The following is a 24,727-nucleotide window of genomic DNA, read 5'->3' as shown; positions in this document are numbered from 1 at the left end:
AGTAATAGATAATACTGTGCAATCCATAGTTCTCGGGGTCACTGAGATGAATGGCGACACTCCAGATTTTTAGTATCAGGAGACAAACCAAGCGGGGGTAATACACCACAGGAACCCTAAGGGACAGTGGGGCTGAGATATAAAAATCATCGAAAGTAGTGTTGAATCCATACTTTTTGGGGTCACTGAGATGAATAGTGACACTCCGGAATTTTTTAAGTCCAAGTTCAGCCCTCTTCGTGGTGGGGGACGATGGGAAAGTGATATATACAAATAATCAAAAATAGTGTCAAATCCATAGTTGTCGGGGTCACTGAGATGAATAGCAAGACTCCGGATATTTTTTAAGTCCAAGTTCTTCCCCCTTTGGGGTGGGGGGCGAGGGGGGAAGTGATATATAAAATAAATCGAAAATAGTGTCGAATACATAGTTTTTGGGGTCGCCAAGGTGAACTGTACACTTCGAATTTTTGTATCAGGAGACAAACCACGTGGGAGTAGGACACCCCAGGAACTCTTAGTGCCCGGGTGCAGGAGCGAGGGGTGAGATATAAATATAATCAAAAGTAGTGTCGAATCCATACTTTTCAGGCTCACTGAAGTAAATAACAACACTCCGGAATTTATTAATGTCCAAGTTCATCCCTCTTTGTGGTGGGGGGCGATGGGGGAGTGATTAGAAAATAGTGTTGAATACATAGTTTTCGGGGTCGCTGACATGAATAGTGACACTCCGGATTTTTAGTATCAGGGGACAAACCACGTGGGGGTAGTACACCCAGGAACCTTTAGGGGCCGGGGGGGGGGGGGGGGGGGGGCGAGGAGGCTGAGATATACAAATCATCAAAAGTAGTGTCGAATCCATACTTTTCGGGGTCGCTGAGATGAATAGTGACACTCCAGAATTTTTTAAAGTTCTGCCCTCTTTGTGGTAGAGATGGGAGATGGGAGAGTGATATATAAAAATAATCAAAAATAGTGTCGAGTCCATAGTTGTCGGGGTCGCCAAGGTGAACTGTACACTTCGGATTTTTTGTATCAGGAGACAAACCATGTGGGGGTAGGACACCCCAGGAACGCTTAGGCCGGTGAGGGGCGAGGGGATGAGATATAAATATCATCGAAAGTAGTGTCGAATCCATACTTTTTGGGCTCGCTGAAATGGATAGCAACACTCCAGAATTTTTTAATGTCCAAGTTCATCCCTCTTCTTAGTGAAGGGCAATGGGAGAGTGATATATAAAATTAATCGAAAATAGTGTTGAATCCATAGTTGTCGGAGTCGCTGAGATGAATAGTGAGGCTCCGGATATTTTATAAGTTCAAGTTCATCCCCCTTCGTGGTGGAGGGCGAGGGGGGATTGAGTTATAAAATTAATCGAAAATAGTGTCGAATCCATAGTTTTCGGGGTCGCTGAGATGAATAGTAACACTCCCGATTTTTTAAAACTCAAAGTTTAGCCCCCCTTTACGGTGGGGGGAGGGGGAGTGAGATATAGTAATAATCGAATATACTGCCGAACCATAGTTTTCCGGGTCGCTGAGATGAATAGTAACATTGCGGAATTTTTAAGTGCAACTTAAGCCCCCTTTGGCATAGGGGGTGAGAAAGGGTGAAAAAATAAATTGTCAAAAATGACCAAGATAATGGACGTGTGTATGTTCCAGTATAACTTTCAAATATAACTTACTACCTGGAAAACATACTGTGGGAGTAAGACGCCCCTAGAACCACTAGAGAAGCGGGTGAAATATAATCCATATTAATAAATGGAAGTTAGTTTGGCGCGATCTACTGTATTTACGAATATACTGTACTATACCAGGAAAAGTTGATTTCAAGAGCATGAGGTCTTTTTTTTTTTTTTTTTTTTTTTTTTGCTAGGGGCTTTACGTCGCACCGACACAGATAGGTCTTATGGCGACGATGGGATAGGGAAGGCTTAGGAGTTGGAAGGAAGCGGCCGTGGCCTTAATTAAGGTGTGAAAATGGGAAACCACGGAAAACCATTTTCAGGGCTGCCGATAGTGGGATTCGAACCTACTATCTCCCGGATGCAAGCTCACAGCCACGCGTGAGGTCTTTCTGAGGGGTGCTTAGTCCTTACGAGATGATACAGAGAGGGAGGATCGCAAGGCGAAATAATAGATATTATATCTTTCTTTCCTTTATTCAATCTCTGAAAGGTCACCCTATTATATCGCCGAATCATAGATATTTACTAGAAAATAAATCCCAATTTCAACAACAGAATACCTATCGAAAAATCAAGTTGATCAAGTAAAATTCAACTGAATAATGTCTTTCTCAATCAGATATGTCCATCATAACTTTCATGGCATAAATTAATAATAAAGCATGTTGTAAGTAAATAAGAAATCCTAAAGTCTTTTCTTATAGGCACTTGCTATTTCTGATTACGCTTTACATAAATTTAATAAAGTAAATTTGGTAAACCCTTCTTGTAAACACATCAAACTCAAATATGAAACACTTGAAATTAAATCTGATCTTCTAGTATAAAGTTCTGAGTATTGTCCCATTTTTTTTTTTTTTTTGTAACTTATTGTACACTTTACGTAAATATTGTAAATTAAGAGTTTATGATACACTTTCACTATGAATGAAGCACTCAATTGATATTTAAAGTTCTAATAAATGAGAATATACGACGAGAGCACACTGTTCTTTGAAAGTCGTCTTTACTTTTAAGAGTTGTAAAACGTTAATTTTCCATGTAAAATATTAAGTGAGCCTTTAATGTTCTTTGTCAGTAATGACACTGTTTATAAAAGTTATGTTCAAAGTTAGAATTATGTTTTTGAATGGAAAAAGCACTGATATCACCTGACATACGCCTTCTTGTTGAACTCGAACAGTTGAATACTGCTCTGTAAGCAGCAATCTGGAACTCAGCTATCAGCAAACACCACGATGTTCCATAGTACCACGTCCCTGGAACTGTCCCTCGTAGTACCAAGTTCACATTGATCTCCGTCGTTCTCCGTCGTCTCGAGTCAGGATTTCTCATGTTACTAAAAGAGTGACTTTAACACGAGAAAGTCCAACTGACTAGGTTGAAATGTGCACCATTTGATTTTGCACTGTTAGAACCATGGGCGCCCGCAAGGGGGGGGGGGGGGGTGCAAGGGGGGGGGGGGCGCTTGCCCCTCCCTGGAATTCTAAAATGGTTGATGTTCAATTGTTTAATATCATACCAGATTATTTCATAAACTGAACTTACTGACAGTCATCTATGAACTGTTATAAGCAGAAATTTCTGTAAACAATTTAATGTTGCTGACGTTATATTGGTTTTTATATTCAAGAAAATTGTTAATGTGCCCCCCCCCCCTGGAAAAGATCCTGCGGGCGCCCATGGTTAGAACTGATTATGAATGTCTCATAAATAATCACCATTCGCTGGACGAGGAATAAGTCGAAGCACTGTTTCTTAACATAAGTTGCGATAATTGAAAAATGTGACAATACACTTCCCTGCACAGTTCATCTTGACACTTACTGCACTCTGTTCGTATTGTCAAAAACAACTTTCGTTCGAAGCACAGTTTATTATGGCTCACTTTCACAACAAAGAAATAAATAAATGGCTCTCTCTCGTAATATCTCGTAATGTTCCTTCTCACTATCACAGTTCTACAAGTATTCGTGCATGAATTCTATACTTCACAATATCACTGAGTTACGAAGTCCATTATACAGTCTATCCACACGGGTTGTTTCAAATGGTACAGTCTGTTATGGTGATACACGAACAGTCTTTCGGCACAAATTAAAGTGTTCTAGGCTCTGATAATACTCAAAATAGTCAATGTGTTGCGACCTACACTCACGATATTCTGAGTTGAAACAGTTCAAGATCATTACAATTTAAAGGAGCCGTGCTAACTTCAAGCTTGTTATAGTTATTCGCACGAAAATTGAGATATTTGTCAAGTTCAGATATAGGCGAAATCTTACAAGTCTTATGATTTCGATGTTGTACACACGTTAATTTCCGAAGTTTGAATGTCTGACGAATTGCAAGTCCCACAATTTATAAGTTACTCACTGGTATTCACAGAAACTAAGTGTCAACTTGCAGTCGAAGTTATATAAGTATTACAATGTACCGGCGGAACGAACACTGAATTCGACTCGTCGCGTGCAGCATGAGATGCGAGCCAGCTGTGAAGAATGCGAACTGAATTGCTACGGACCTGGGGGATGTTTTCATTCCCCTTCCCGAAGGGAAGGCGCGGGCCACCTAGAAGGTAACGCCTTCTCTCTGGCCAGGAGATTTGGCGGGGTTTGGAGGTTTGTTAAAGTTGGGAGATGGGGAAAAGGGGGGAGATTTGTTGGGGTGATGTGGAGATGTGGCCTCTTGGCTAAGGGGTGTAGATCTGTTCTCTGCTTTTTACTGTGCTTTGTATTACAGATACATAGATTTGGTTACAAGTATGAGTTACAATAATGTTACAATTCAGTTGTTTAAATATACTGTTGGGTGTTAGGGAAGAGGAGGTGTATGATTTGTTGATAGAGGGAGGAGAAGTTGAGTAGGGATGTAAGTAGTACGTGGAGGAGGTAGGAATGGTTGTGTGGGTTTGGTAGGTGAGGTGGGGGTTGGGAAGCTGGACGCGGTTGCGAGAAGTGGTAGGGCGGAAGGGGGGTTGCGGGGAGAGCGAGATGACTCCACTCGGTGGTGGCGGCCGAAGAGTTTTATTCCCTGCTGGATTAGGCGCTGAGCTTCTTCTGATGTTTGGAGCTGGAGTCTCAGCATGCAGGTGGGCCCGGCTTCATTGTAGATCCGGGATGCTCGCTTTAGGTGAAGTCCTGCTAGGCGTAGTTCATGGCTGATGAGGTTTAATGGAATTCCTGGGTTCACGCCCCGCACGACGCAGCTGGGGTTTCACTAAGGCGGTGGCGGTGGCGGAGATATTCTATTGCACTCGGGCGCTGGTGGTGGTGGTGTTGGTCTTGCTGTTTCAGTTGCTTCCTCGGCTGGTGGCCGGGCTGTTGTGTTTGACGGGCTGGTTGGAGTAGTTGAGATGGGAGACATCATAATCGGGGAGGGGTGGGTCATAACTGTGATGGTTATGGGAGTATTGGATGAGGTGAGAGTGGGATTAGTGGCGATGGTACCGAGCTCGATAGCTGCAGTCGCTTAAGTGCGGCCAGTATCCAGTATTCGGGAGATAGTAGGTTCGAATCCCACTGTCGGCAGCCCTGAAAATGGTTTTCCTTGGTTTCCCATTTTCACACCAGGCAAATGCTGGGGCTGTACCTTAATTAAGGCCACGGACGCTTCCTTCCCACTCCTAGCCCTTCCCTGTCCCATCGTCGCCATAAGACCTATCTGTGTCGGTGCGACGTAAAGCAACTAGCAAAAAAAAAAAAAAAAAAAAAAAAAAAATTGGCGATGGTGGCGGTAATGGTAGTGGTAGGGGTGGTATATGTATAGGACGGGGGCTGTGATGGTGGAGTGTATGAAGGTGGCTGGGTGCCTGGTTTCGGTGACTGCGGTGGAGGAATATATAAGGTGGCTGGGTTCCCGGTTTTGGTGAAAAATCATTTTCCATATGTTGCGGGCACGGTTCCACTATGTGTGGCCATCCTTGGATGTAGATGCCCCATTTCAGAGTCTTCTGTACGTCGTTCTCCGTGGCAAGGTGGACCAATACACTTTCTGTGGGAATAAAATTTTCGAGAATCCTGGAGAGATTTTGGGCTGGGACGCCTCTACTTTGGAGATATCGGAGGAGATCTCCGTCCGTGAGGGCGAGATCTACGCCTCGAATAATGCAGTTCGGCATTTTGGGGAGGCCAACTTCCTTCTTGGTGTCAGGCCTATTTATGCTGATCGGCACGGCGGGGTTCGAGATTAGAGATGTGGCGTTCCCCTGCCGTAATAAAATAGGCGTAGATCCCTTGCTACGTCTGTCTGTCTGAGAAAGTTTTAATTCCCCACCCTGATGTGGAGATGTGTGGAAATTGGGAGTTGGGAAAAGGCGATGTGAAGAATGCTGGATGGAAAAGGAAAGGCCTCGTGTCTAAGGGGGCTTTAGTATTATGATGAGTTTTTATTGTTTTCATTAAATTAAAATACAGAGATGCAATATGAATGATACAGAGCATTGATATAGCCTAATGATTTATGAAAGTGGGCTAGGGAAAAGGTGTAATGCGAAGGTATTGTAGAATGAGGAGAAGTTGGTGAGGGAAGTAAGAAGAAGGCGGAGTAGATCTGGGGTTGGTGGAGTGGGGAAGGAGTAGAGTGGCAGGGTTGGGACAGTAGGAGATCTAAGATGTGGACGAGGTGAGATAGGAGGAGGGTCAGGCCGGGGACGACTGCGAGGTGTGTTAGGACGGTGCAGGGGTTGTGGGGGAGAATGCGAAGGTTCCACACGGTGATGGCGACCATAGATGTGAATTCCGGAAGCGATGAGGCGTTGGACGGCGTCTGAAGTGGGTAGTTGAATCTGCACCAGGAAAGTAGGTCCGTCTGAGTTGTAGATGCGGAAGGCGCGCTGTACAGGGATGTCTGCCTGGCGGAGGTCGTGGGCAAGAACGGCAGGCGCGATGCTGGGATCGATCCCTCGGATGACGCAGGTGTAGATAGATGGTGATGTGTGCTGAGGTAGGCGTACCATGTTCTCCGGAGAAGCGACGGTATGTCCCTCGGCAGATGGCTGCGTGAGACGTTTGAACAGTGATGGGAGGGAGGGGGAGAGAAGCTTGCGAGAGGAGGAAAGGATGAGACATAGTCAGAGTAGTAAGAGAAGCAGAGGTATGGGCGACATTGGTGGTAGTGGTGGTGGTAGTAGTAGTCATAGTAGTGGTGGTGACAGATACGATACAAGGAGTAGTAAGGGTAGCTGGAGTAGATACGGTAGTGGTAGTAGGAGGAGGGGAAGGGCAGGAAGACACTGGTAAGGGGGATGGTGGGGACTGGGGAGGCGTAAAGTCAGCACTAGCAGCCAGTTCTTCGTCTACGTCAATCTCAGCTTGGATGTGAGCCGGTGTAGAAACCACGGAATAGAGGCGGTGATGGATGAGAGCGCCGGTTTTCTGGACTGAGAGACAGGCAGCGGCAGATGTGTGGTAGAGCAGGACCTCTGGTGCTGGGTCGAAGCCGTTGTAGAGGCGGTGAACAAAGTAGACACCGGTCGAGAGAAGGGCTTCACAGATGTCCTCTTCCGGGATATCGGGATCAATGTGCTGGATGATGCAAGTGGATAACATTGCTGGGGAAGGCCGTCAACCTACTTACGGACAGCCAATTATGCTGTTTGGCCCAGCGAGGTGAGATGTATAGTTGAGGCGTCACCCCGGCCGCACAAAAATATAGGATATGTGAGAGAATATCTGAGTCGACTTAAAAGAAGACTTCGACAAAAAGCTCTCCCCCCCCCCCCCCCCCCTTGCTACGGTCTGGTCCGCTGCTTATATTCCGTACGACCCAAGGTTGCTTGCCACGTCACTGGGGGAAGTGTGATTCCTTTTTCGCTTATATCTCTTGAATGCCGTGATGGATTTTATTGAAATTGACATATGTTTACGTTCAGAACATGAGCTACACGATGATGTATGTCTCATTTCTGTGTCTTTATCGGCTAAAAAGTTAGAAATTTTCCTTCCACTACATTCGAGAGAAAGGCGTATAATATGTGGCAGTGACGTCACCCGCAGGTTCAATGCTCGTGACGTGTCCAGCTCGCCACGAGGAGCTTCGTATCGCGCTCGCACAATATGTCGAGCATTCGAAAACATATTATCGCCGTCCCTTTTCCCTATATTCCGGCAATTATAGAACAATGTACCGGGCTGGAACAGTTCCTGGTACAGTACTATATATATATACATATGTATAAACTAGCAAGATACCATTGCTTCGCTACGGTATTATACTGAAATTTATAATTGAATGCTTATTGTTTTATATATAATCCGCCGAAATTCGCGATCTGACTGGTTATCTGAGAGAATCCGCCAAAATTCGCGATCTGACTCGTTTTCTAATAGATTACGGCAAGTTTCCTCCCATTTTCAATCTTTCTTTCCAGCAATCGATTTCGTACTTCCCGGGCTAGGTCCAGGTATTCCACCCGGTCAGTTGGGTCCCTAAATATTTGCCATATTTTCCTATAAGAATTTTTAATATGGATCAAATCCTTGAGGAGATCCGGCGTGGTGTCCTATTGGGTGCCTTGGCGGTACTGAACCCGCGGCTGGACTGCATTCTTAGTCATTACCTGTCCAGGACCCGTTCCCAGCGCACATTTGATGACGGTCCAGAACATTAACATTATTATTATTATTATTATTATTATTATTATTATTATTATTATTATTATTATTATTATTATTATTATTATTATTATTATTGTTCCGAGGTATCTGTGGAACAGCAGAGGTGAAAGAAGGTGCGGGCGGGAATAGGTCTCAACTTACGAAATTAAAGTTAATTTAAAACTTTAACAAAGGTTATATTTTCTTTTCAAAATAAATAAATAACAGAATATAACAGGTACCAAGTAGCAGATCAACAAATTAAGAAAGTACAATTTTAGTTCATTACAAAATTTGGGCTTCGAGCCCGACACTCACGAACCTTGAGCTATAAGCCCAACTTTACCTATATACCAAGTTCAAACAAAGAGACAGAACAGCCCAATCATGCCAAGGAGCACTGGCTCCTGATTACCATATTAAGCCTCCTCGAGGCACACAAAAACCAAATTTAAGAAAGAGCAAAACCGCTCTCAAGGTTCAAGCCCATCAAAGGCCACAATAAACTATACTTCAAACTGCCCTCAAGGCATACCAAGAACAGGGGTAATAAATACCCAACCTACGGGACCTATTCAGTAAAGAAGCAGGTTAATTACATGGCCCAAAATACCAACTTGACTGGAGGCGTAACTTGCACTCCTAATACACTTTTAAAACCTACTTGGCACTAGGCCGCATACACAAGGGCTAATCCCATACTAAAGAGGTGACTTGTATAAGAAGACTTTATTACATTAAGAAAGGAAGAAACGGTTGTGAAAACAGTCACCTCAAAACAATAGGAGTGGGAGCTCGAGAGGGTTTAGCACTCTCTATCCCAATTTATAGTTAAAGAGACGAAGTTTTACCAAGTGTCTATTACATTTTAAAGAAAGGTTACATGAGAAATGTTTCGAACCTGCCCCGAGGGTTAAACTGCTGAGCTAGCGAGAAATGAAGTTATTAAATAGCCATTACCTTATAGATGAACTGCTGCCCGAAGAAAGAGGCGCTTCCCGTCCCCCTGCTACATAATCACACTAAGAGAGATATTACTGAAGTGGCACCGAGACAAGAAAATCAGCAGTTTATATACCCTCGTGGAACATTCGAGACCTTTTATGAATGATAAGACACACCCACAGCAGTTTATTGGTTACAGAACACAGTTACAGAGCAGGTTGGGGAAGAAAGCCCCGATTGGCCGAAAATTAATTTAAGAAATTCGGGATTGGCTAATTTCAGAACTGGCGGAAAGAAAGGATTAACATTGCCAACTCTCAAATCACAGAACAAAATTTAGCAAAAAGGAAACTTATGAATGTTAAATTTCTTCAGGACAGTTCATTCCTTTACACCAGAGTGCGTTATAATAGTTTTTGTAGAGACATCTGTTAGAGAACGTCCAAATTTCTTGATCCGGAGAAACAAACACAAGTCAAAATAGACACCGTTCAGACACTGCAAAATTACCAAATTTACTGTGGTGACATCTTTCGAGAAACCATTGAATTAATATAGTTTGTTAAAGTTCAGGCATTCTCCTGTAGAGGAGTTTCAACTGGCGCAATATTTGAATTTGCGTCGTGGAGGTGTACCGCCCGGTACAATTATTATTATTATTATTATTATTATTATTATTATTATTATTATTATTGTTATTATTATTATTATTATAGATGTTCTGGACCCCACAGCAAGATGCAAGACCGCTACTTGGCGGTAAATTACATCTGCTGCCACTGTCATTGTTAACAATGTGACCAGCACCATTGTCGCGCGTAGCCAAGTGTGCGGGATTTCTGGTGATACGAATGACATATTCCGTGCATTGTTGACCTTATTATAGAGGTGAACAATGGGACGGTCAATCTCATTCCTATCGTTTATTTCAAAGGTGTTTAAATTTTTATTTATATGCCAGGAGAATGTACTGTAATCTAAGAACGTTCTCCGAAGAAAAAGATGGCTCTTGAAAACGAACCCAGGAAAGATATTAAAATGATCGGCTTATGATCAGAATAAGTACATCGGAAATCTACAGCATGTTTCCAGTCATTCGACAGGGTCAGGAATGGAATGAATAAAGCCCCCATCTGGCGGCGGCAATAGGAATTGTGCCGGCTGCCGAAGCCTGTCGCACTCCTCTGGGGCAATGGATAATGAATGACAAATGAAATGAAATGATGTTGGACAGTGTTGCTGGAATAAATGATGACAGGAAAAACCGGAGTATCCGGAGTAAACCCTGTCCCGCCTCCGTTTAGTCCAGCACGCCACCGCCGTTAAGTTTATTTACCCCCTCCCTCCAAAAAAATAACAGAAAAGCATGTTTCTTTATGTTTAAAGGAGATTCCAAACACCAATGTTCACGTCTATTACCTTCAGTTTTGAGATATAAGTATCCCCATAAAAATAATTCGCTTTTTTACTTCCTTTCACATTCCTCCCCCCACCCCCACCCGAATTGAATTTTCCCTCAAAAACCTTGTTTCTTTAATAGTAAAGGATCTTCTAAATACCAATTATCACGACTCTAACTTCCTCAGTTTTTGATTTGTGCGACCTCATGAAAGGAATTCAACTCCTTTTCAAACCCGACCACCAAGATGATTTCACCCCCCTCCCCCCAAAAAAACGCGTTTTCTTTGTTTCTAAAGGAGATCCAAATACCAATTTTCACGTCTGTAACAACTTTAGTTTTTATTAGACATAAGTATTCTCATACAATTAAGTCAATTAAGTTTTCAATTCTTTCACCCCCACCCCTTTCATTCGATTTTTCGAGAATACGCGTTTCTTTACTTTAAAGCAGAATCCAAGTATCAAATTTCACGTCTGTAACATCTTCATTTTTGAGATATCAGTAGCTTAATTAAAATTGTACCGGGCGGTACACCTCCACGTCGCTAATTTAAAATTTGCGCCAGTTGAAACTCCTCTGCAGGAGGAAGTCTGAACTTTATCTACGGTATTAATTTTCTACTTTCTCAGAAGATGTCACTACCTGGAAATTTTGGAGTTTTTGAACTGTGTCATTTTCGACGTATTTTTGTTTTGCTTGTAGTAAGAAGTGTGAACTTTCTCTTCTAGAGGACACTACTGAAGATCAACAATAATGCACCCTAGTGCGGAGTGAAAGAACTGTTCTTTTGGAGAAAATTTAATTTCAAAAGTTTGTTCTTTGCTAAATTTCTTTCAGTCATTGTTTAAGTTGGCAATATTAACCCTTTCTTTCCCCTTGTTTTGAATTTAGCCAATCCCGAATTTCTTGAATTAATTTTCCACCAATTATGTGTTTCTTCTTCATATTGTGTAGGGGTCTTCTTGGTTAGCCAATAAAGTTTTTGTGGGAGGGTGTTCTCATTCCCCAAACGCCTCGAACTTTCCGCGAGAGTATATAAACTGCTGATTTTAGGGTCTCCGGGCCACTTCTGTTCCATCTTTCTGTGTGTAAAGTACATAGCAGGGGGCGGGAAGTGCCTCTTCCTCCGGCAGCGGTCAACAACAAGGTAATGGCCGATTAATTACTTCTTTTCTTGCTTGCTCAGCAGTTTAACTCTCGGGGCGGGTCCGAAGTTTTTCCATTATGTAACCTTCCTTAAAATGTAAAGAAACTTGTATCTATTCTATCTTTTAAACTACATATTGGGATAGAGAGTGCTTAACCCTCTCGAGCTCCCACTCATATTGTTTCGAGGTGAACTTATTTTTTTCTCAACCTATTCTTCTTTAACTTAATGTAAATTGTTTCCTTCTTAAGTCACCTCTTTAGTATGGGATTAGCCCTTGTATTAACGGCCTAGTGCCAAGTAGGTTTTAAACAAAGCGTATTAGGAGCGCAAGTTCGCCTCCTCTCAAATTGTTATTTTAGAGGTCATGTAATTAATCTTTTCTCACTTAATAGACCTCAGTAGGTTGGGTATTTTACCCCTGTGTCTATGTCCAGAGAGGACAACTTGAAGGTGGAGTTTGGTGTGGCCTTTTGAGAGGCTTAAAGTTTGAGAGCGAGCGGCTCTTTCTTGAAAATTGAGTGTTGTATGCCTCGAGGAGGCTTTTCTGTGTAATTTTGGAGCAAGTGCTCCTGAGCATGAATGGGGTTTTCTGCCCCTCTGTTAATACTTATTTTGAAGTAAGGTTGGGCTGATTGCCCAAGCATTGTGAAGTTCGGGGCCCGAAGCCCAAAACTTGTAAATACTATTGTTGCTCTTTGTTGCCTTGCTACTCTGTACCTGCCATTCTTGTTATTTCTGAGTTTTAAAAGAAAATATAACCTTGTTAAATTTTAAATTAATTTTACTTTCGTAGCTTGAGACCTGTTCACCACCCCGCACCTTCTTTCACCTCTACCTACCACCAAAATACGGTAACAAGTGGTAGCAGAGCGTGGTTGAATGGGTCTCAATTTAGCCCCTTTTGACGGCTAAACATTGCTTTGATTCAAACTCTAACAATTTTCTCAGTTGCTGGAATTTTCTGATTTTTTCAAAATTGTTCTGTCATCATGCCCGGCCCTCGCGATGTTCTCCATCTTAACTATTTGCGCAAAGAGGAGTTGATCTATGAGTTAACTATCAGAAATGTGCAATCTGGAGGCACGGTTGCAGTAGACACAAATAAGCTTAGAGAGTCCCTCGATTTGCCCATTTCCATCCCCACCTTGGGAGAGAAAGAAATTGACGACTCTCTTTCCACGATCGTCGAGAATATTACTGGGCTAGCCTCTGTAGTTAGTTTTTTTGATGAAAATGATCCTTCTCCTAATCAAATTAAGCGTGTGCAAGCCAGGCTGTTTCATTTTTCAAATAGAGTTAACGATCTGTTGTCTCTAAAGTTGAATGACGTTCAGAAGAAGGAAGCTAGTACGCTGCTTGAAAATATTTCTGAGTTATCTAGCAAGGTCACTCAATTGTTAACTGGGGAGGTTCCTCCCAAAAGCGATCTACCCACCACAGTGAATGTAGGTAGCGAGGAAGAGCCTCCTAAGGGAGAAGTAAATAGGAAAACCATCGCTGCTCAAACAACCTCTGCCCCATTGGACGAGTCTGAATGCCGTAACTCATTAAATAATGTACGTTCTGAATTAACTTCCTTGCCACTGAAACCTTTACCTACTATGTCACCCGACTTCAGCAGTTTGCCTCATCCATTGGCAATGTTGCTCAGAGGTATCTCTAAGTTTTCCGTTAATACCACCAGTGAAGTAATTTCCTTTTTAAGATTTTTAGTTGAATTTCAGGATCATGCCCTTGTGTTTTCTCTTTCTCCATGTCAAATTTTGCAAATTATCTATCCCTATGCAATTGGCATTCTCTCTGATAAAATAGTAAGAGCCATTGCCGAGCAATCATCTATTGAGGATTTCCACGCCCACTTGCTAGCTAACTTCATCCCGGCTAGGGCCAGGTCCTCCCTTATTCAGAAGTACTATTATCGTGTACAGCGTTTGGATGAAAACTTGGCAGACTTTATCCAAGATATTAAATTCTATACTAGGGTGTTTGCTCTTCATTTTCCTGAAGACCAGATTGTACAGGCTATTGTAGAAGGAATTTCACCATCCTATAGGTCATATTTGTGTTTCGCGGCGTGCCCGCAAACCTTCTCGGAACTTGAAGCATTGGCCGTTTCAGCGGAAGGGGTTAGATACGCCGATTCCTTGCGTGTCGCGAAGGAACCCCCACCTTCCTTTAGTAATACTCGGCCTCCACCTCGCCGATCAGTCACTCCTCGTAAATGTTACTCTTGCGGGTCGCCTGACCATCTGCGGAACAAGTGTCCATTGATCAAATCTAGTAGGGTAAATAATGGAGCTGGTTCATCACAAGGCTGTTTTAAATGTGGGGCTTTCTCACATATCGCCAAGAATTGCCCAAATTCAAATAGCACCCACTCCTGCTCAACTTCGGGTGTAAATTCCACCAATGCCAATAATAAAAAATGACTAGTGGCTTCGGCTGAGTCGACTAATCCTTCTTCCCGAGGCTCAGCCCCTGATAAACAGGTCGAAAATTCAGGGAACGATCAGTCTTCAAATTCATCTTTTGAATGCCCTAAAGAGTGTCTTAGGATTGCGGCGGATACCCCCGCACCGGTCCCCTTTCTCAAAATTGAGGTAAATAACGAACCTATAACAGCTCTATTAGATTCAGGCAGTGTTTGTTCTATTATTTCGGCCGAATGGTATGCAAAATTGAAATCTGTTTGTAAACTACCTGACTATGACTCATCTCCTGTTCAATATGTTTCGGCTAATTCCTCCCCATTAGAAATTCTAGGTTCTTTACAGGTCAAAATTCGTATTTTTAAATTTACATGGAAAATCAAATTGTTTGTGGCCAAGCACTTGTCTTGCCCCATTATATTGGGAGCTGACTTCATTTCCTACACTGGTCTTGTGCTCGATCTCCAGAGTAGGTCGTGCTCTTTCAAATTTGCGTTTAATTGTAAAATCCCATTATTGAAATGTAATTCTGTATCATGTTCATCTATTTCGCCTACCCAGGATGAGATGTTCTTAGACCTTAGACATCTACCTGAGGAGCAGACTGATAGTATTCGTAAATTATGTCAGTCATTTCCAGAGGTGTTCTCTGATACTCTAGGTGTTACTGACCTTATCGAATACAAAATTGAGGTCACGGATTCGATTCCTGTCCGTTTTCCACCTTATAGGCTATCTCCACCTAAAATGAAGGCTCTGAAAGAAATCATCGATCAAATGTTGAAGGATGGTATTATTAGGCCCTCTAAGTCGGCGTATTCGTCGCCTATTTTTCTAGTCCCGAAACCCCAGGGGGGCTTCAGGCCTGTCATTGATTATAGGGCTCTCAATCGGAAGGTGGTGTTACAATCTGTGCCCCTTCCCGACCTTCATTCTTGTTTTTCATGGTTCCGTAAGGCCAAGTTCTTCACCATCTTGGACTTGAAACAAGCCTACAATCAAATTCCTCTAGCCGAAGAGTCTAAACATCTTACAGCAATTGCCACGGACTGGAATTTATACGAATACAACCGCGTGCCTTTCGTGCTCCCCACGGGAGCAGCTGTACTCACTAGGTTGCTAGATAGGGTCTTCTCCGACATCAAATTTGAGTACTTGTACCACTACTTGGATGATGTCGTCGTATTTTCAGAGACTTTTGAAGAACATCTAGATCATCTGCGAGAAGTTCTCGATCGCCTTCGTAAAGCTGGGTTAACTGTCAAGTTGTCCAAGGTTGCCTTTGCTAAGCCCTCTATGTCATTCCTAGGGCATATTGTGTCACCTGATGGTGTAGCAGTCGATCATTCCAGAACACAGGCCATCCGTGATTTTAAACCACCTAAGGACATCAAAGGTATCGCCAGGTTCATTGGAATGGTGAATTTCTTCAGGAAGTTCATTCCTAACTTTGCTAATAGAGCGGCGCCCTTGAACCTTCTTCGTAGGAAAGGCATCAAATTCGAGTGGGGACCTTCTCAACAAGCCGCTCTTGAAGATCTTAAATTAGCTCTCTGTAATGCCCCTGTCCTTGCTATGCCTGATTTCTCAAAGAAATTCATTGTCCAAACCGACGCGTCGTCGTCAGCAGTAGCGGCAGTCCTTCTTCAAGAGACTGAACTAGGAAGGCGACCCATCGCCTATGCATCTAGGACCTTGTCGGCTCAAGAAGCCAAGTATTCTATCTATGAGCTCGAAGGTTTGGCAGTCTTATTTGCCTTAGAAAAGTTCCGTCTCTATCTTGAACATGTCAAATTCGACCTGGAGACAGATAATCAAGCCTTAAGCTGGGTCTCAGGTAGGCCGCGTCGTACTGGTCGTATAGCCCGTTGGGCCATCCGTATTTCTGCCTTCCAATTCGATGTCCGGCATATCAGAGGTACCGAAAATGTTGTTGCTGATGGACTCAGCCGTATGTTTTCTAACGCCGTTGAGAACCAGGAACCGGTCGATAGTTCATCTCCTCCCGAGTCCATGATATCTGATGTTAATGCCATCTTAACAGATGCCCCCATGCTCTTTAGGGATATCGAGAAATACCAACGTGAAGATCCGACGCTGGCTCCGATAATGGAAACCCTTTCTTCTGGGGAACATGTTGTCCCTTATGTTCTGAGGAATGGTGTTTTATGTTGCCCATCGAGGCATGATAAGATGATGAAAGTTGTCGTTCCAGCTGTTCTTGTGCCTATGATCTTCAAATACTATCATGAGACCCCATTAGGGGGGCATCTTGGAATCTTTAAAACTCGTGAAAAGATTCGTGAAAGGTTCATCTGGAAGGGTATGGACGGTGAAATCCGTGAACTAGTAAAAGCTTGTAAATCTTGTTTGCTCAGTAAACCCACCATGTCCACCAAGGTAGGCCTTCTGTCTTCGCATCAAGCGTCGCGCCCCATGGAACGCCTGTATATTGATTATGTAGGACCCTTCCCCCAGTCAAAGGGAAATGCCAACAAGTTCATCTATGTATGCATGGATGGTTTTACAAGATTTTCCTGGTTATTTCCGACTAAGCTGGCTACCGCTCAGTCCACCATTACTTGCCTAAATTCTATTTTTGCTTCTTTTGGTCCGTGCCAATATATTGTGTCTGATAATGCTAAGGCGTTTACATCAAATCTTTTTCGTAAATTCTGTTTTGACTTGTCCATCTCTCATGTAACTACTTCTGCTTATTACCCTCAACCATCTCTGGCTGAACGGGTTAACCGTAATCTCAGGTCCGCGCTTATTGCCTATCACCATGAAGATCATTCCAGGTGGGACACGTCCCTGCATTGGTTAGCTTTTGCTTTGAATTCGGAGGTTCATGAATCACATAAATTTACTCCAGCCTCTTTGATGTTCAAGTTTGTTCCCAACACGCCGCTCTCTAACCTCTGGTCTCTGAGTGACATTCTACCTGAGACAATAGATCCGGACAACATTAAAGAACTTTGGAAGAAGGCTAAAGCCAATCTTAAAGTGTCTCATGAAAAGGTTAGGGAAAGGTATGATCGTGGACGGAGACCCACCCATTTGAAGGTAGGTGACCAGATGATGGTCAAGAATTTTGTTCCCGCGGGCAAGCTTGCCCCCAGATTCCATGGGCCGTGTGTCATTCTAGATTTCCTTACGCCGGTCACATTATTATTGAGTAATCCAGCCACCGAGAGGATATTTAGGGTTCACCTGTCACAGGTGAAACCGGTGTAATTTCTGGGTTAACTTGCTTCATATAATCGTGAAAGGAATATGAAGGTTATATATTTTTTTGAGTTTTCACGTTGATGGCATTCTGCCCCTTCTATAATATTTTGTTTCATATGTAAGTTTTTGTAACCCCCCCCCCGCACGGTTAAACTGCCATCCTATCCTTGCCACGGCCATTACCACGCTCCCGTCTCCTGCTCCACTACACACAGTGGCTCGCATCTGAAATGAATTTCTGCACGCCGCTGGCCCCTCAACCTCTCCACAAAGCCTGTGCCCTCAAAAAATGATGATGGTCCAACAAAATTCTGCCGCCTAGCTTTAATGTTTCAGTGCCCCCGCAGCCGCGCGGCGCTGTACCGCTACTGGAATTGAGGAAGGGCCCCCTCTCTTCCAGCGAGGTCGACCAGTGTACGGCGAGCCGGAGCCCTCCTCCCGGCCAAGGCTGATGTGCGGCACACGACCTGCTACTTGCCCGCAGCCTGTATATGTTCACCGCGGGCGCGGCGTGCTTCAACACCACTGCTCCCCTCATAGTGCGGGCGAGCGGTATCTCAGGGTACTTGAGGGGTCCGAGCGGCCTCCTCTGGACACAAGCTGCAGCGGCCGGTCTGGCCATCCAATTTAATTAACTACATGGACAATTACTATCAGCAATTACTACACCTGAGAATTCAACAACAATATCTGGTGGACTTAGAAAATTTTTCCTCAACTTTAAAACTAAAGTTTTCCTTCTCAATTCAACCTTCTACAAACATTAAGACAGTACTTCCGCTGTTACTACAAGAATTTTTGAAACTGAATCAAACTAAATTTCAACCATTTCGATAAATGCTTCTGCAATCAATCTTCGTATCCACATCATAACTTGGACCTTGTTTCCAAACAAATTCCATGGGTCACCCCTGGAGGAACTTTTGGGTGGGGGGGGGGGGGAGGTCTGTACCGGGCGGTACACCTCCACGTCGCTAATTTAAAATTTGCGCCAGTTGAAACTCCTCTGCTGGAGGAAGTCTGAACTTTATCTACGGTATTAATTTTCTACTTTCTCAGAAGATGTCACTACCTGGAAATTTTGGAGTTTTTGAACTGTGTCATTTTCGACGTATTTTTGTTTTGCTTGTAGTAAGAAGTGTGAACTTTCTCTTCTAGAGGACACTACTGAAGATCAACAATAGTGCACCCTAGTGCGGAGTGAAAGAACTGTTCTTTTGGAGAAAATTTAATTTCAAAAGTTTGTTCTTTGCTAAATTTCTTTCAGTCATTGTTTAAGTTGGCAATATTAACCCTTTCTTTCCCCTTGTTTTGAATTTAGCCAATCCCGGATTTCTTGAATTAATTTTCCACCAATTATGTGTTTCTTCTTCATATTGTGTAGGGGTCTTCTTGGTTAGCCAATAAAGTTTTTGTGGGAGGGTGTTCTCATTCCCCAAACGCCTCGAACTTTCCGAGAGAGTATATAAACTGCTGATTTTAGGGTCTCCGGGCCACTTCTGTTCCATCTTTCTGTGTGTAAAGTACATAGCAGGGGGCGGGAAGCGCCTCTTTCTCCGGCAGCGGTCAACAACAAGGTAATGGCCGATTAATTACTTCTTTTCTTGCTTGCTCAGCAGTTTAACTCTCGGGGCGGGTCCGAAGTTTTTCCATTATGTAACCTTCCTTAAAATGTAAAGAAACTTGTATCTATTCTATCTTTTAAACTACATATTGGGATAGAGAGTGCTTAACCCTCTCGAGCTCCCACTCATATTGTTTCGAGGTGAACTTATTTTTTTCTCAACCTATTCTTCTTTAACTTAATGTAAATTGTTTCCTTCTTAAGTCACCTCTTTAGTATGGGATTAGCCCTTGTATTAACGGCCTAGTGCCAAGTAGGTTTTAAACAAAGCGTATTAGGAGCGCAAGTTCGCCTCCTCTCAAATTGTTATTTTAGAGGTCATGTAATTAATCTTTTCTCACTTAATAGACCTCAGTAGGTTGGGTATTTTACCCCTGTGTCTATGTCCAGAGAGGACAACTTGAAGGTGGAGTTTGGTGTGGCCTTTTGAGAGGCTTAAAGTTTGAGAGCGAGCGGCTCTTTCTTGAAAATTGAGTGTTGTATGCCTCGAGGAGGCTTTTCTGTGTAATTTTGGAGCAAGTGCTCCTGAGCATGAATGGGGTTTTCTGCCCCTCTGTTAATACTTATTTTGAAGTAAGGTTGGGCTGATTGCCCAAGCATTGTGAAGTTCGGGGCCCGAAGCCCAAAACTTGTAAATACTATTGTTGCTCTTTGTTGCCTTGCTACTCTGTACCTGCCATTCTTGTTATTTCTGAGTTTTAAAAGAAAATATAACCTTGTTAAATTTTAAATTAATTTTACTTTCGTAGCTTGAGACCTGTTCACCACCCCGCACCTTCTTTCACCTCTACCTACCACCAAAATACGGTAACAAAAATAATGGCATTCAACCCATTATTCACCCTTTTACACTCCTCCTATTGAGATTTTCCGAAAACAAAAAATACATGTTTCCTTATTTTTAGAGGAGGTTTTAAATACCAATTTTTACATCTGCAAACTTTTCAAGTTTTAAGATGTAGATACGCTCATTTTAAAAATTCACCCCCCTTTTCACCCCCCATATTTGGATTTTCAAAAACGAAAAAATACCTGTTTCTTTATTTTTAAAGTAGATACCAAATATCAATTTTCAGGTCTGTAATATATTCAGTTTCTGAGATATAAGTATCCTCATTAAATGCATTCAACCCATTTTTCACCCCTTTCCACCTTTCCTATTGGGATTTTCCGAAAACAAAAAATACGTGTTTCTTTATTTTTAATGAAGATTCTAAATACCAATTTTTACATCTGTAAACTTTCAAAGTTTTGAGATATAGATACACTGATTTTATAAATTCACTCCCCTTTTCACACTCCCATTAATTGGATTTTCCAAAAACAAAAAAATACGTGTTTCTTTATTTTTAAAAGAGATCAAAAGTACCAATTTTCAGGTCTGTAATACCTTCAGTTTCTGAAATATAAGTACCGGTATCCTGATTAAAGGCATTCAACCCCTTTTTCACCCCTCCTATGGGGATTTTCTGAAAACAAAAAAATACGTATTTCCTTATTTTTAAAGAAGATTCTAAATACCGATTTTTACATTTGTAAACTTTTAAAGTTTTGAGATATAGATTCACTCATTTAAAAATTCACCCCACTTTTCACCCCCTTAGCGACGGAATATCCAAAAATCCTCTCTTAGCGAGCACCTACATCTTAATATGAATGTATCCCCAATATTTCATTTCATTATGTCCAGTAGTTTTGGCTCGGCGATGATGAATCAGTCAGTCAGTCAGTCAGTCAGTCAGTCAGTCAGTCAGTCAGTCAGTCAGTCAGTCAGTCAGTCAGTCAGTCAGGACAAGCTATTTTATATATATAGATTAAGGCATAAAAATGAAAACAGACGTGAATTAATGAGACCATTCTAGGCATCCTGGAAACTTAAAACTTCGTACCAGACAAGCTGATGAATTCAGGAACCCTAGAAAGATCTAAAATTTTCAAAATTCTGTGTGGGGACAAGCTGGGAGTTTCAAATCTGCATAAGAACACAGTCAGTGAGATTTATCCAGAATGATAACCTATAGGTTTCATGGGCTTAAAAGTTTCCTGAAAGTCCTAATTTTAACCCCCTCCCCCATATCAAGATGAAGGTGAACATGCATATAGTTCCGTATGTCGATCTACATTTATTCATTTAAATCAATTTGTAGCGATCTAGAAGGAGTGTGTCTGACATTGTAATTAATACTTTACAAATCAATAGTGACTGTCAGCAGGAGGGTATCTGCTGTTGTAATCAGTACTCCCTACATCGACTTTAACTGGCAGTAGGAATGGGGTCCTTCTCCAACGCCTGTGTACTATTGCAATGAATAATTCCCTTCTCGATTTGACTAGCAGAAGGCAAGGGAGCGTGCATTTTTTTCAAAACTCTTTTACCTGATTCTCTTCATCATTAGGTTGCCCCCATTGCAAGGGTGCCCCCGATTATAAACAAATTTACCAATCAAAATGTGTCTGCCGTTACGCATAGTGAATTGCGGTAGACAAGTGGACCTGTCGTTATCATCACAACTCCGCAACTCACGCTTTAGTAGGTCTGTGGACCTTCTTATGCTTTTTCTCGGATAATGCCAAGAGACATGCAATTTAAAAATTCTTATTCACTTCATGTACAGTAATTTATTTCGATATCCGTATACAGTGTATAATACCGTAGCGAAGCATGGGTACATTTGCTAATAAACTATAAAACACACTCAACATGCATTTCAAAAGGAACCTTGCCTTTCTTCATCATGTGAAAACAGAAAATGGAAACACGACACATTAATGGTTGCTAAGAGAAATCAACAAAGAACTTAAAACAGTGCCCTAAGATGTAATGGGACCCCATTTTAGCCCCATGCTATGACAACGAATGGCAACAGTAGAGCATAATTTTCTGATGGTTCTGATAATAGATAGCCATGATGCACTGAGGTTGTAGCCTGTATCGCGGTTGACCGAGCTCGATAGCTGCAGTCGCTTAAGTGCGGCCAGTATCCAGTATTCGGGAGATAGTGGGTTTGAGCCCCACTGTCGGCAGCCCTGAAGATGGTTTTCCGTGGTTTATCAGTTTCGCACCAGGCAAATGCTGGGGCTGTACCTTAATTAAGGCCACAGCCGCTTCCTTCCCATTCCTAGCCCTTTCCTGTCCCATCATAAGACCTGTCTGTGTCGGTGCGATGTAAAGCAACTTGCAACAACGTATTGCAGTTGAAATTATCTGGGTTATTTATTTCAATCGCCTCCCTGTTGAAGCTAGGGTGATATTGTCTTACACGGGCAAGAACATCCACTCCTTGGAACATACCATCGTGACCAGGTGTTAAGGCATGATCATCAACAGTTGATTTATCAGGTTCGTTGAGTATGATACACCTATTATGTTCCTTAATGTGAATACATATCGTTGTCGAAGTTTGCTCAATACAAAACTTGCCACAAGTACAGGGAACTCTGTAGTTACCAGGTTGTTGCAATTTAGGCAAAATGTCCTTAGTTGATCGCAGGGGTATTTGGATGTGCGTAGAGTTGAAGAAGCTGGTTCATCCATTGGTATTTGTCGTAAAGGAGAGGTGAAGTAGCAGCAATATGCTTATTTCCAGGCAAATGCTGGGTTAATTGGGAGCGTTGATATGAACTTACCATTTTACCATGCAGTTGAAAAAATAATACTTTTCCATTGGTAGTGAAAATATTTTACAATTCCTCTATGTATTTTTCAAGATGCGATCTTGCATCAACTTTACTTTCAGCATTGTTTTGAAGGTTAAGACACATGCACTTATGGTGAATCACTGTTTCAATTAAAGAAATTGGCACCTGACAATGAAGGAAATATTTCTTCTATCTTAGAAATTCAGACAAAATCACACTACAACGGGAATGATATACGGTACAGACCTGACCGACTAACCTTACAAGTGACACAATCCCTCTATCCTCTATTGGGGGAATATCTTTCCAGTGCGTAGTTCAATCTCTGGTATTCCCTGTCACCTTATCTCTCTGTGATTGTCTTCCATTGACATTCTGTAAACAAAATCCAAGTGGGCTGAATAATAAGAGTGACTTAAAATGCCAGCTAACTCAGTCATGGAGGAAAACAACTTGTGCAGAAAATTAAATCACTGTCTAAAGTTAGCAATGCAGCCAGTGACCAGCAAGTCTTCAGACTTCCGAAGGGGAGTCCACAAATAGCCACAACATTCAGAAATATCATAAGTTATGAATTTCATTGTGGTCTTCATTGACAACTGATCACTATCAAAGGGTAGAGAAGGGTCCACCTATTCAATACCATTAGCTTGTATACTGTCTTATAAAAGTGGGACTAGCTTCGACCCCATATATATTGGGCCATCTTCAGCCATGCTCCAATTGGAAGACATATGCACACATATAACCAATAATAAATTAAACAATCTGGTATGTCACAATTTACAATCTTAATTTAAACATTGATAAAGTCCGAATAACACATCCAAACTTGAAACCAAATGATACATCAAAACTGCTGTGTTTGATGCCGAACTATGTCGTTGCTCCTACAGCAACCAAATGTTCCTGAGTTGATCTGTGAGTTGCCATCCCTATCTGTATGCATGAGCAACTTACCCATATTACTATTGAACAAACATAAATTATAAATCAAGTGGCTGGTTTTACCGAGCTCGATAGCTGCAGTCGCTTAAGTGCGGCCAGTATCCAGTATTCGGGAGATAGTGGGTTCGAACCCCACTGTTAGCAACCCTGAAGATTTGTAAGCTGAAGATAGTTTTCTGTGGTTTCCCATTTTCACACCAGGTAAATGTAGGGACTGTACCTTAATTAAGGCCACGGCCGCTTCCTTCCCACTCCTAGTGCTTTCCTATCCCATCATCGCCATAAGACCTATCTGTGTTGGTGCGACATAAAGCAACGTGTAAAAAGAAATTGGATTTGAGTCGGATCTAGACCTTGGATTTTACGCTCTAAAAAATTACTTTCAGGCACTTAAAATATTATTCTAAATTGTGTAAATATACAGAAAACAGACTTTAAAATATTACAATATACACTCAAACCATGACGAATATAAGGACTAGTGTGAGGACTCCTTGAGATCAAGCGCGCCCCGCCAGGCAGCACTCGAGTGGGCAAGCTACACAGTACCGATCAGCTGGTGCCAGAGGAAACGTATTACTCCGTAACTGATAAGTATGTGCACTGCCTTTCAAAAACCGTGAGATATTACAATTAAGTGGAAAAAGTCGTACATGGAAATAAGAGCTACGGCCTTCATCACATATTGAGGAAAGCACAGGTTACTGGAGTGTACATACAGATGAATAACACATAACTACCAGGAGGGTATTAACATAAACATCCACAATATACTTATTAAATTGATGTCGTAATGGTCCACCTTTCAATGCTATAATGTACAATATTCTAAATTACATTAACTAGGGACTAGTTTTGGCCAAGGCTGGCCATCTTCAGCCTTAATGTAAAACATCTAATAACTAAACAAATGTACATGAACACAATTGACATAAAAGAAATGAAACAAATATATACAAATTGACACTAAGAACTGGGATGACATTATGAGTAAATCTGAAAATAAGTATGTTCTAAATTCTTGCATCTTGAGCATGCTCATCATCTAGACTCTTTCATGTATTAA

Source organism: Anabrus simplex, chromosome 5 (assembly GCF_040414725.1).
Source record: "Anabrus simplex isolate iqAnaSimp1 chromosome 5, ASM4041472v1, whole genome shotgun sequence".
Classification (NCBI taxonomy): domain Eukaryota; kingdom Metazoa; phylum Arthropoda; class Insecta; order Orthoptera; family Tettigoniidae; genus Anabrus; species Anabrus simplex.
Note: the sequence above shows the minus strand (reverse complement) of the source record.